Below are 12,181 nucleotides of genomic sequence, written 5' to 3'. Positions count from 1 at the left end.
TTTGACCCTTAATAGCTAAGTAAATTTAGGCAAGTTACTTAACACATTTGTGACTCAATCTCATCATACTTAAAACTGAAATAGTATTAGAATCTAACTTGTGTGTTCTTGTGAAGATTAAATTGATTAATAAATGCGAGGCCCTTAGAGGAGTACAGGGCACAAAGATAGTGCTCTCGATTGCTTAGTTGTTATTTTAAAATTATTCTCTCTAACCTGTCAAACCTAATCATCCCAGCTCATGCTGACACTGCCCTTCTCTATGCTTGAGATACTTGTTGTGTCTATTGTAGTCTTATTTCCTGTAAAAAGAACAACTTCTTAACCAGTAACTTTGTAGGCTACAGTTTTTAATATCCACAGTGGTCTACACCAACCCTTCTAGCCGATGTTATAGGCAGCAAAATTGGAATTAAACGAAATTACATTTTAAAAAATGCAGGGCTCCTGCCCTTGTGCACTCTACTCTATTACTACGTATTGTTTGGTCCCAAATGCTAAAATTTCTTCCCTCTCTAATTCATACAAAACAAAAACAAACTCATAGATACAGAGAGCAAATTGCCAGATGGGAGGAAAGTTCAGGGATGTGTGAAAAAGGTGAAAGGGATTACGAAGTACACACTGTCAATTATTAAACTAGCCATAGGGATATAAAGTACAGCTTAGGAAGTATAGTCAATAATATTGTAATAACTATGTATAGTGTCAGGAGGGTACTAGACTTACCCAGGAGATCATTTCATAAGTTATTTGTCTCACCACTATGCTGTACACCTGAAACTAATATAATATTGTATGTCAACTCAACTAAAAAAATTAAAATATAAATAAGTAAGTAAATTTGAAACTGTACTTTGGGTTGGGACAAGTAAGCCTTGGAGGAAAAAGATGAAATAGATAAATAAGTGGGTTAAAATTTCCTGAAGCTTGCTTACACTAATAAAGGATTACAATGCTCATTATGAGGATATTAAGAAAACAAAGTCAAATATATCTATCAAATTATTGGTTATTTATTGATTGATTATCTGTGTCAAAATAGAAACAGCAGAATTGATAATAGAAAGACATAAATAAATATATCTCACAGTTACATTTTTTATTATAAACCCATAACCATAATTGTTAGGCCCTATGTTATGATCTATTGGTTTGCATATTTTTATCTTTGCTTTTCCTTTGTACTTTTAAACTATTTAACTAATTAGAATAAAATCAGGTATATCTGTCATAAAAATCTGATCAATGTTTTCCCATTTTGCGCAAACATACGTAATAACCACATCTTTTATGTTCCAGGACCATCTCAAGATGCCTGGCACTTGTCCTCACTCTGCCGCATGAACAAATTTTCTTTCTCTACAACTGCTTAGTTTTGATACCTGTATAAGGGAATTATAATACTAAAGACTTATATGAAATATTTCAGGGGTTCTGCCTAATTTCTAAGTTGAAATTTTAATTAAGAAATAAAGACTATATATATATATATATATTTAACCCTGTACCAAGTTAGCTACAATAACAATGACATATCTGTATATCATTATTCAGGTCTTACAGAAAAGCAACTCTACAGAGTTATAATTTTACAATTGTGTTTTCTGAAGAGATGACTAGCCAATATAGACAAACTTACATCTGTTAATTGCAGTATGAAGATCAAAGTACAGAGTGGCAAATACTACATTTGGACACAGTAGACCATCTCTTCTAATTTAAAAATGCCTTAATGGAAATTTCAGTCCAGAGGAAAAGGAGGAACAATGCCACTGGGGTCACCAGGGATGCTTGTGGAGCAGGTCTTTATAGATACAGTAACAACTATGTTTGGTGTCAGGTGGGTATTAGACTTATCAGAGGGATCACTTTGTAAGTTATATAAATGTCTAACCATTATGCTGTACATCTGAAACTAATATAATATTGTATGTCAATATTAGCTAATGTCTGAATTCAAAGGAATCATGGAAATTCATCTAGACCCAAACCCTTATTTCCTGTATTTTCTTTATGAAAAAATGGAGTTAGTTCTGGCATAAGGACAGGCATATATACATTAATGGACTAGAATGAGAGTTCAAAAGTCAACTCTCATATACACGGCCAATTGTTTCCTGCAAGAGTGCCAAAAAAAGTTCAATGGAGAGAAAAGTAGTCTTTTCAACAAACGGTATTTGAACAACTGAATATCTCTATTCAAAAATGATTTGGGAGCCCTTGCCTTCCTCCATATGCAAAAATTAACTCTAAATTAATCAGAGACCTAAATACAAGAGCTAAAACTGTACATGCTTTAGGAGAAAATATAGGAGTAACTCTTTGTGACCTTGAGTTAAGCAAAGACTTCCTAGATATGACACCAAAAACACAAGTGACAAATGAAAAGACAGGCACTCTGGAATTCATCAAAAACTTGTGTTCTAAAAGGTACCATCATACAAGTGAAAAGACAACTCCACAGGATGGAGAAACTATTTGCAAATTGTATATATTTGGCAAGAGGCTTATACTTATAATATATTATTAGAAAGCTCTTACAACACAATAACAAGTAGGTAAATAACTCAATTAAGAATGGGCAAAAGATCTAAATAGATATTTCTCCAAGGAGGATATCCAAATGATCAAAATGCACATGAAAGGAGATTCAGCATCATTAGCCATCTGGAAAATGCAAATCAAAACCACAATTAGATACCACTTCACACCTACTTGGAGTACAATACTCAAAAAGATGGTAATAACAAGTATTGGCAAGGATGTGGAGAGATTTCTATCTTCACACACTGCTGGTGGAAATATAAAATGATGAAAAATGATGAAGAGACTTTGGAAAACAGTCTGCAGGTCCTCAAAGTTAATCAGAAGGTTACCATCTAACCCAGCAACTCTATATTTAGGTATATGCCCAAGGAAAACGAAAACACATGTCCATATTAAAACTTGTACACACATACACAAATGTTCATAACAGCATTATTTATCATAGCAAAACTGGAAATAACCCAAGTGTTCATCAACTGATAAATGAGTAAACAAAATGTAGTATATCCATACAATGGAATATTTTCCATAAGTCAAAAGAACAAAATACTGATATATGTTACAATATAGATGAACCTTCAAAGCACCATGCTAAGTGAAAAAAGTCAGTCACAAAGGACCACATACTGAACAATTCCATTTATATGAAATGTGAGAATAGAAAAATCTATACAGATAAATAGACTAGTTGTTGCCTAGGGATGGTGGAGGGAAACTTGGGGGAAAAATGTGAAGAGGCTGCTAATGCTGTAAGTTTCTTTCTAGAATGATGAAAATATTATAAAATTGATTGTGTTGATGGTTGTACAACTTGGTGAATATATTAAAAGCCATTGAATACTTTAAATGAGTGAGTTTTATGTGAATTATAATATGATTGTAGATATATTTATTATCTATCAATCATCTATCTATATCTACCTATCATCTATCTATCTATCTATCTATCTATCTATCTATCTATCTATCTATCTATCTATCTATCTATCTATCTATCTATCATCTATCATCATCATCTATCTATCATCATCTATCATCTATCATCTATCTACCTATCATCTATCATCTATCTATATCTACCTATCATCTATCTATCATCTATCTATCATCTATCTATCATCTATCTATCTATCTATCTATCTATCTATCTATCTATCTATCTATCTATCTATCATCATCTATCTATCATCATCTATCATCTATCTATCTATCTATCTATCTATCTATCTATCTATCTATCTATCTATCATCTATCTATCTATCATCTATCATCTATCTATCTATCATCATCGTCTATCTATCTATCTATCATCTATCATCTATCTATCTATCTATCTATCTATCTATCTATCTATCTATCTATCTATCTATCATCTATCTATCTATCTATCTATCATCTATCTATCATCTATCTATCTATCTATCTATCTATCTATCTATCTATCTATCTATCATCTATCTATCTATCTATCTATCTATCTATCTATCTATCTATCTATCTATCATCTATCTATCATCTGTCTATCACCTATCAATCATTATCTATCTATCATCTATCATCTATCATCTATCTATGTAATATAATGTGTCTTGGGGGGAAAAGACAGGGGACAAGGGAAATGATGTGATTTTATCCAAGATGAGAACTCATTTCTATTGATATAGTAGGCATAGTAGGCAGTTAGACAGACATGAGCAGAGTAGGAACCGTAAGCTAGGTATAGAAGGTCAACAGGGAGAAAGCCTTGGGTGCCTAGCAACATGTAGGGTGGGTCTTTGCCCTCAGGGACTTTTCTCCCCTAGCATATTGCTGGTCAATCAGTTTAGACCCCCTGACCTTTGATATTTCTGGTCAAGCAGTTCAGACCCTTCCCTGACCTTTCCCCCCTTGGCATGTTGCTAGTCATGCCGTAGACACCCTTAGAGAAGGAACAAGGCAGCCAGAGAATAGCCTAATATGCCTCCTTTGCACCAGCAGTCCCTCAAGCATTAAGCCCTAGAGATAACATCTAGGCCTCAGTTGTGTTTCAGCTCCAGGCCCAGAAAAGCAGCAAGGCCAGGCAGGTCAATGCCATCGCTGACATCAGGACCAGCTGTGACACTCTGCCCTGTTCCACTGATAACGATGTATATTACAGAAATACATCACTGTTTTTTGCAGATGCAAAGCTAATATTTTACTTCATTTCTTACTTTTGCTTTTCCCCCATTTGTTATGCACTTCTCCCTGATATACATCTCTTAAATCTGCTGATTCTAGGCACTTTGGGCTAGTTGGGACCTAGCATTACTTTTATTACCTTGGATAATACTATTTTGATTGTAGAAAGCTCATTTAGGATGAGCTCAGAGAACAGAGTAAACTGCTGTGTCAAAGACGTAGAAAAGACTGCAATGAACAAAAAATTGTTGTAAACAACCTTTAGAAGATCATCTATCCGATTTCTGATTTAAATTGTTCTAATTTCTTAAGTTTCATTCATAGCTTAGCGATAACAGAATGAATGGACATAATTTAACTTTGCATTGGGGGGAACTAGAAAAATCAGATATTTGTCTTCTTTTTTTTCTTTTTATTAAAAAAAAGCATTTAGAGTTTCAGCAGTATTGGTTTTTTGAGTGGGTGTTGCATATAATCTTATGATTTGTTGTAATCACTTTCTGGATAGTACATGTCCTATTTGTTAGGGAACTATATCTGGAATAGACTAATGTGGGCTGCTGAGGATGGCTTGCTAATTGGTTGTTTAGATGAACCAACATATACAATACATCACTATTTGAAAGTAAGCTCCTGACCAGAAACAGTTTCTACCCAATTTAAAACACCTCTGGGAAGACAGTTTCTCAGTAAATAATGCTTATACCTCAAAAAGTTCTTTGTTACGAATGCTTTGGAAACAGACAATGGGAATGTTTTCAGTATACCTACTGTCTATTCTCTTGGAGTTAACCAAGAAAAATGTCTAACAGACTGGAGGGCATTTAGGTTTTGGTAAATTTTTTAGATCACAGGTGTGGGGGAAGTACTCTCAAATTCACTTGTCTTGAGAAATGCAAAAATGTAGGAAGAGTAATTAGAATTTGGGCCACAGAAGTTATGTTCAACTATAAATATATTATTCATAAATTTGTTAATCATTCATAGCAATCTCCAAACTCAGCCTCAAGATTAAGTAAAATCTGACTCACTAGAAATACATATATCCATACGCACATGTGCACATGAACACAGGTACACATATATGGAAGGGAAATATACAGTGGTAATCTTGGAATGGTGGGATGACATTTTAATAGAGTTTTCATATTTCTAGTCTTCTCAAATTTCTATGATAAACATGTACAACTTTATAATCAGAGAAGCCATAACAAATTCCATTTCAGTGTGATCATCAAAAATATGGATTGGGAAATAAGAGGCTTGACATCATATTTTTGAGTGATTAAAAAAAAGATATAGCATTGCCACTAAGGGAGTACAACCCCCTGGCATATGGGCCATACTTATTTGCTATTTAATTTGGTGATTCTTCCCTCTTTCTATACATCTCATCATTCCTATTCTTGCATTTCATTTGGAAGTAACCCAATATCAGAGTAGACCAGAGATAAGTTTTAGTTTTATGTACCATGGTTTATTTTCAAATTTCAGGTTCATTTTTTAAGTTTTACCCTTCACAAAGCCTAACCCTGCATTTTGGAGGATGGGATTAGTTGTGGGGGTGGTTTTGTTTTTTTAGAATTGCCTGTTCTGCAGGTGAAGTGGCACTGCTATTCATTTATCTTTGTAAATGTCTCTTAAAGTTTTTAGGTTCAGTTTATAGGTTTGACTTTTACTGGCAGCCACTGGCAGAGGGAAGTTTGGGTCACAGGTATGGGATTCATTGACACAGACCACAGTACAGACCATGTTACAGATATTAGTCCTATTTAACTCTAATTGTACCTCTAAATTTTATTTCACTGTGGGAAATTTTTTAAAAGTATAAATTATTTTTTTCTGGATTAAGATAGATGAAGAAATACATAAAAGAAAAAAATAACAAAATCAAAAACAAGCTTTCACATTTGGACATAGATTTGCAAAACATGTCAACATTTTCCCCTTGAAATTAGGGGAGTGGGAAGGTGTATATCTCCCCAAGTCAGGAGCTGTAAATTTCCCTCTGTCTCTGCAAAAATTTTCCAGGCAAATGGAAGCATGGAAGGAAAGAGAGGTGTCTTTACTCTTCAGACCCCACCATCTATACAAACAGAAAACACTGTGTCAGTTTTCCGAGGTGACAGCATTGTCTTCATAGTTGGGGAGAAGAGGCAATTCCTGGGAGGCAGGAACCTTAGCACTCAAAAGTGTTCTCCTAAAGCCTTCCACCCAACAGAAACCTGGCTTTTCTTGACTAGATCTATTTTCTGTTTTTGCATGTGTCTTTCCTTCTCTCCATGGGTAAACTCATGTTAGAAGCCAGTCCTGATTATGGCTACCACATTTACAGTGCTAAGGCAAGAGAGCAAAGGAAATTAGTAAGAGGGAAACACCCTGGGAAAGACTGAATAAACTCTTAGTTCACAATATTTGTGACTAATCAGCATCTTCCTTTTTAGATATCCCATATACAACCCTGACTGGCCTTCTTTTTACTAATAGAAAACAACTGGAAACTTTCCAGTTGCTACACAATCTTTTTGTTCAATCATCGGCCAGTAGTAGTTTTGAAAGAAATCATTTTCTATGTTTTCCTCAGAGGTGTCTTCATTTTCCCTATCAAACTCATAATCCAAATGTACTAAAGTCAGCAGGACCTAATGCCTAATTTGCTTATATATGGTAAAATCCAGTGCCAAGGATCATCCACGGCCATTGCCCAGCTTCAAATATTCATGATTCTCCACAGTCCACAATGCATTAAAGGTGGGAATGATGCCAGCCACTCACACTCTTCCTAGCGACAAGGAGCCTTCTCAGATCAAAGGAGCAGGATGTTAAAGACTTCAGACTAAACTGTCTTTGTAAGAGACACTCACAAAAGGAACAGCAAATCCTGCGCCCTGTTTCAGTTATGGAACGTCAATGATGTGGAGAAAAAAACTAGATGCTCATTCATTTTCTCTTCTGAACTCGTTTTACTGAAGCTACTTTTTCTCCTTTCTCACCACTGCAGTCCAGAAAGGATGTTATGCACTGAAACTGGAAAACATTGTTAACATTTCAAAACTAAACGACTGCTTGAGGAATTAAGAGCTATTAAGCCCACATGACTTTGCTAATGGAGCCTGAGTGCCATGCAGAGGATAATACAAGAGCAAAGTTAAAATGGAAATAAGAGCTGTAAAGCATACGTAAGAAGCACGTACACATAATAATTTAAGTTGTCCCTTTATGTCATTTGTCACCCAGCCACATCTGCTCTTACACCTGTGCTCCCTTCCTTGATCCATCCTGACACCCTGGCAATGTTAGGCACGCAGCCAGTTTCACACCCAGCCATTTCTATGATCAGACCCAGCTACTGACTTGCTTTGTTCTTATATTAAATCAAGTATCAACCCCAAGGCGCTGAACTACTTCTGATCGACAGGACCAACAGAAAGTTCTAGGCTAATTACTTCTTAGGAATAGTTCCCAGTGCAAAGAGTTACTACTGACCTACTTTGGACTTACTGAAATAATTTATCAGGTAAGATAATTAAGGGAATATGAAGCTGTTTCTGAAACCAGCCAAGTATCAGAAACATTTGTTGAAATAATAAGGCGGTGTTCTGAGGGCTATCAGGTGGGGCCTTATTATTTTGCAGCGAGTCGATTTTATTGTGTTCGACTTATTTATCAGCCATTCTTTTTCCTTATAAATTATAACTGACAGGATGTAATTGAGAGTCTCTTTGATGTGAAAATGTAGTAGTTTTGATTTCTTTTTTCAGTTTAGATATGAACAGAAGCGATCTTTAAGCCCTTCTTTAGGTTTCTCCTTAGCGCCCGCCCCCACACAGCACGCACCCCAGCACAGGCGCCCCCGGGTTTCTCAGCCCCCCTAGGTGAGGGCTCCGGGAAGCGCGGCGGGCCGGGGCCTGGGCGCGGGGTGTGGGCACGTTTCCCTTTCTCCTTTGAAAGCTGCATCCTTCCTCCGCTTAGGTAACTATCCTCAGCTGCAGAGGGTTTTGTAGTGATGGTCTTCCTTTCCCACTGAGGAAACCTGACCATTTTCTGATTTCTGAGGTCTTGACATTAGCTCTCCATAATGAGAAGAAAAAGACAAGAAAAAACCCCTGGAATAAGACCATGGAACATAAGCGAGAGGCTTATATGAGTTACTAAAGCACATATTTTCTCAAAATAAAGTCACTAAAGTGTTAGCAAAACATCAGTACATGGTTTATCAACGCCATTCTCTCATTAGTATTTTTTCTTTTTCTGCCCCTCTCCTCACTCCTCTTTTATTTATTTTTTCTGCCCCATGTCCAGTGACTCAAAAACGCACCTAGGTAACTAGGGAAACAAGGTCAGCTGATTGTGTGCTGGCTTCTGGACCCTACCAAAGACTCTTCACCATCTAGAAGGTACCTGAGCGCCTCTGCATAACCAGGCTTAGTCCTGCGGTGAAAGGTAAAGCGTTAATTTCTTAGGCTGGCGTTTTAATATTGCAGATACAATGGTAACGTTATTTCGCACTAGTACTTACTCACATCTTGCTATGACTTCATAAAGCAGAGCTAAGGAAATGTGTATGCATAAAACTGTAGTTTAGTTAGTGTCAGAGGACAAAGTAATGCAAAACACTGAGTTGTGCTCTTGGCTGCCACAGAGCATATGCAGTGTTTTATGTCTGCACGAGGACCTGGCCACGGTCTCATCAATGGCACATTAAAGCTCCCCTGGATCGGCGGACTGTATGAGAGTCAGATCACTCCCCTATTGCTTCCTATCTTACTTTATAGCCTCTTTTATTCCATGCCTATTTAATTTCATTTATTGCTTTATTCTTGTGTCCTTCAGCTCTCTCCAATCTGCCCTTCATGGCCATAACTAAATATAATACATTAACATACAAAGGTATTTATGTAAATGAAAATCAATACGCTTATCATTTCAGCACCATTCCTATTGCTTACATTGGACATTTTAAGTACATTTTATTTAAACGCTAACAACTTTTCATTCTTGCCTGGGAAGTATAATAATCTTCTTGGCTCCCTGCCCCCTGCAGCCCGCTAATCTTCACAGCTATGGCCAGTTAGCCCCATCTGGAGGTTCAGCCTTAGTCTGCATTTTGGAACTAATCTTGTCTCTAGGCTGGGGGTGTAGAAGATGTCCTTAGCCAGAAGCTGACTGATTCAGCATCCAGTCAGCCGCCCTGCATTCTGACCTTGTCACTTATTTCTGAGATCCAGGGGCTGGTCCCAGCCCCTTGTAACCAAGGCTTGTTTTCTACCCCAGTTCCAGCCAGTAGGTATCTCTCTAGTCTTTCCCGCCTCTGTCCCTGATTACTTTTCCTGAGACATTTCATTCCTCACTGGCTGAGGGTCGACCTTGGCCCTTCTCTGTGTTTCCTCTGTGACTGAGTATCTTTTCCTAAGCCCAGTGGCTATGCTGTTGAATTTTTCTGACACCACTGGCCTTGCCCATATCTCCTTGTACTACCTGCTTTCATACCATAGATCTGATCTTTCTCAAGACTACCGGGAGAGACACTGCTTCCCTGGACGTTTTCCCACTGCCTGCTGCAGGCATCTCCCTTGTCAACAGCTCTAACCTTGTAGGTCTTGAGCCACTGGATCTAAGCTGCCTGCAATCTGGCCATCTCACTATTCCAGACATGACAGGGAAAAGAATGTAATTTCAATTGCATCTTTGGTTGAACTGTTATGCTAACACCCTCGAGTTACTTTCACCTCAAACCTTCATCTTGGCCCTGCCACTTAAACACTTTAAAACTTACTGCCTTCTTTGTAAAGTGAGATCATACTGGAATATACTCCTAGGCTTATTTTGAAGGTAACTGGATACAAATGAGCCAAGCCCAAAGCAAGCAATCAGTAATCTTTACCCGGTATTATCATCTCATATCTTCAATCTTTGCAACTTGTAAAGTGGAACTATGTCACTTAAAGGTGATCATTAATGGGATGAGAAAATAGGGGAATGAAAATTCTTAAGAAAAAATTAGGGCCCCATGTGTATTTTTTAAAAGTAATATAATTGACAGCAAGGTTTTTTAACAGCTTTAAAAATAATGTTGAACTACAGATGCAGTTACCAGCAAATATTAAAAATGAGACACTTTAAAAGTATATTTCTATAAGTGTGTCTTAATATACAGAGCCCTAAAGCATTTAGGGAGGAGAAAGGTCCTTCGAGTCAGTCATTTATTTTAGAGCAATATCTCATGATCATTTGGGGAGTTTTAGGTAAGTAAAATTCCAAGTCCTACTTTTCTGAAATACTGATTCATTAATTTACCCTAAGAACCCCACCCAGTTTGCTCAGTTGGGATCCTAAATTTAATCTAAACTTAAAAATATTTTAAAATATTTTCAATGCAGACCCTTTCACTCTTGCTAAAATTATGTTGCCATTGTTTCCTTCGTGTCCCTTAGGTGAATTACTCCCTCCACCCACAAAAGTTTGATCAAAATGATTGCTTTTTAAAATTGTGATATAATTGACATATAATATATATGTTTAAGATGTATAACATGTTGATATAATATACTTCAATATTGCAATATGATTTTGGAGTGGAACTAAAAAATTGGTGTGTTAAAAAAATTTCCAAAGGAATTCTGATAATCAGTAAGATTTGGGAACCATAAATTTATCAGCTACTAAGATGCCCAGGACGTTCTTAACAAAACATACGTGGTTTACCTCAAGACTGTCAAACAGTGCAGAGGCTCTCTGACTTGGTTCCTAGCTGCCCACTGGATAGTAATGTTTGACAGGTATGGAAACTCTACTGATGTGAGCTTTTATTAATGGGTGGCTCTTTTACCTGGTTAGTCAACAGCAGTGCTAACTGGTAAGTAACTTGTGAAAACACCCTAAGAACCCCAGTTTGCACAGCTGGAATCCTCAGCTTAACCTGTACTGAAAAATATTATAAAATATTCTTGCTAAAATGATGTTGCCTTCTTTCCTTCTTGTCCCTTAGATGAATTGCTGCCTCCATCCACAGGAGTTAAATCAAAATGATTGCTTTTTAAAAATTGAGATATAATTGACATATAACATGAACATATAAGTTTAAGCTATATATCATGTTGATTTGATACACTTTTATATTGCAATATGATTACCATCATCATGTTAGCTAATAGCACCATCAAGTCACATAATTGCCACCTTTCAGTGGTAAAAATATTTAAGATTTACTCAGCCACTTTGATCAAAATAAGTGCTAAAAGCTCTAGGCAAGCACAGTCTGCATTTTTCAGAAAACAAAGGACACTTGGCTGTTTTCCTGAAAGGTACAGGGGAAAGTCAGTGAGTGAGGGGAGACATAGGGAGTGGGAGGGAGAGAGGGAGAGAGGAAGAAAGAGAGAGAACCTCATTCATTCCACTATCATGCCACAAAGACCTCCTCTGGATTCTGGATTGCTCACTTTGGGTATGACTAGGGCAGAACCAAGCACA

General features: G+C 36.8%; 1 protein-coding gene across 1 annotated transcript in view; it reads right to left on the bottom strand.

Annotated features, from left to right (window-relative positions):
• The window catches only part of TMEFF2 (transmembrane protein with EGF like and two follistatin like domains 2), a 217,153-nt gene that overhangs the window by 89,746 nt on the left and 115,226 nt on the right, over window positions 1-12,181 (bottom strand). The gene's annotated exons all lie outside the window — the stretch shown is intronic.

The sequence above is a fragment of the Miniopterus natalensis genome, chromosome 8 (genome assembly GCF_054644295.1).
Source record: "Miniopterus natalensis isolate mMinNat1 chromosome 8, mMinNat1.hap1, whole genome shotgun sequence".
Lineage (NCBI taxonomy): Eukaryota > Metazoa > Chordata > Mammalia > Chiroptera > Miniopteridae > Miniopterus > Miniopterus natalensis.
This window is presented reverse-complemented; position numbering and strand designations above follow the sequence as displayed.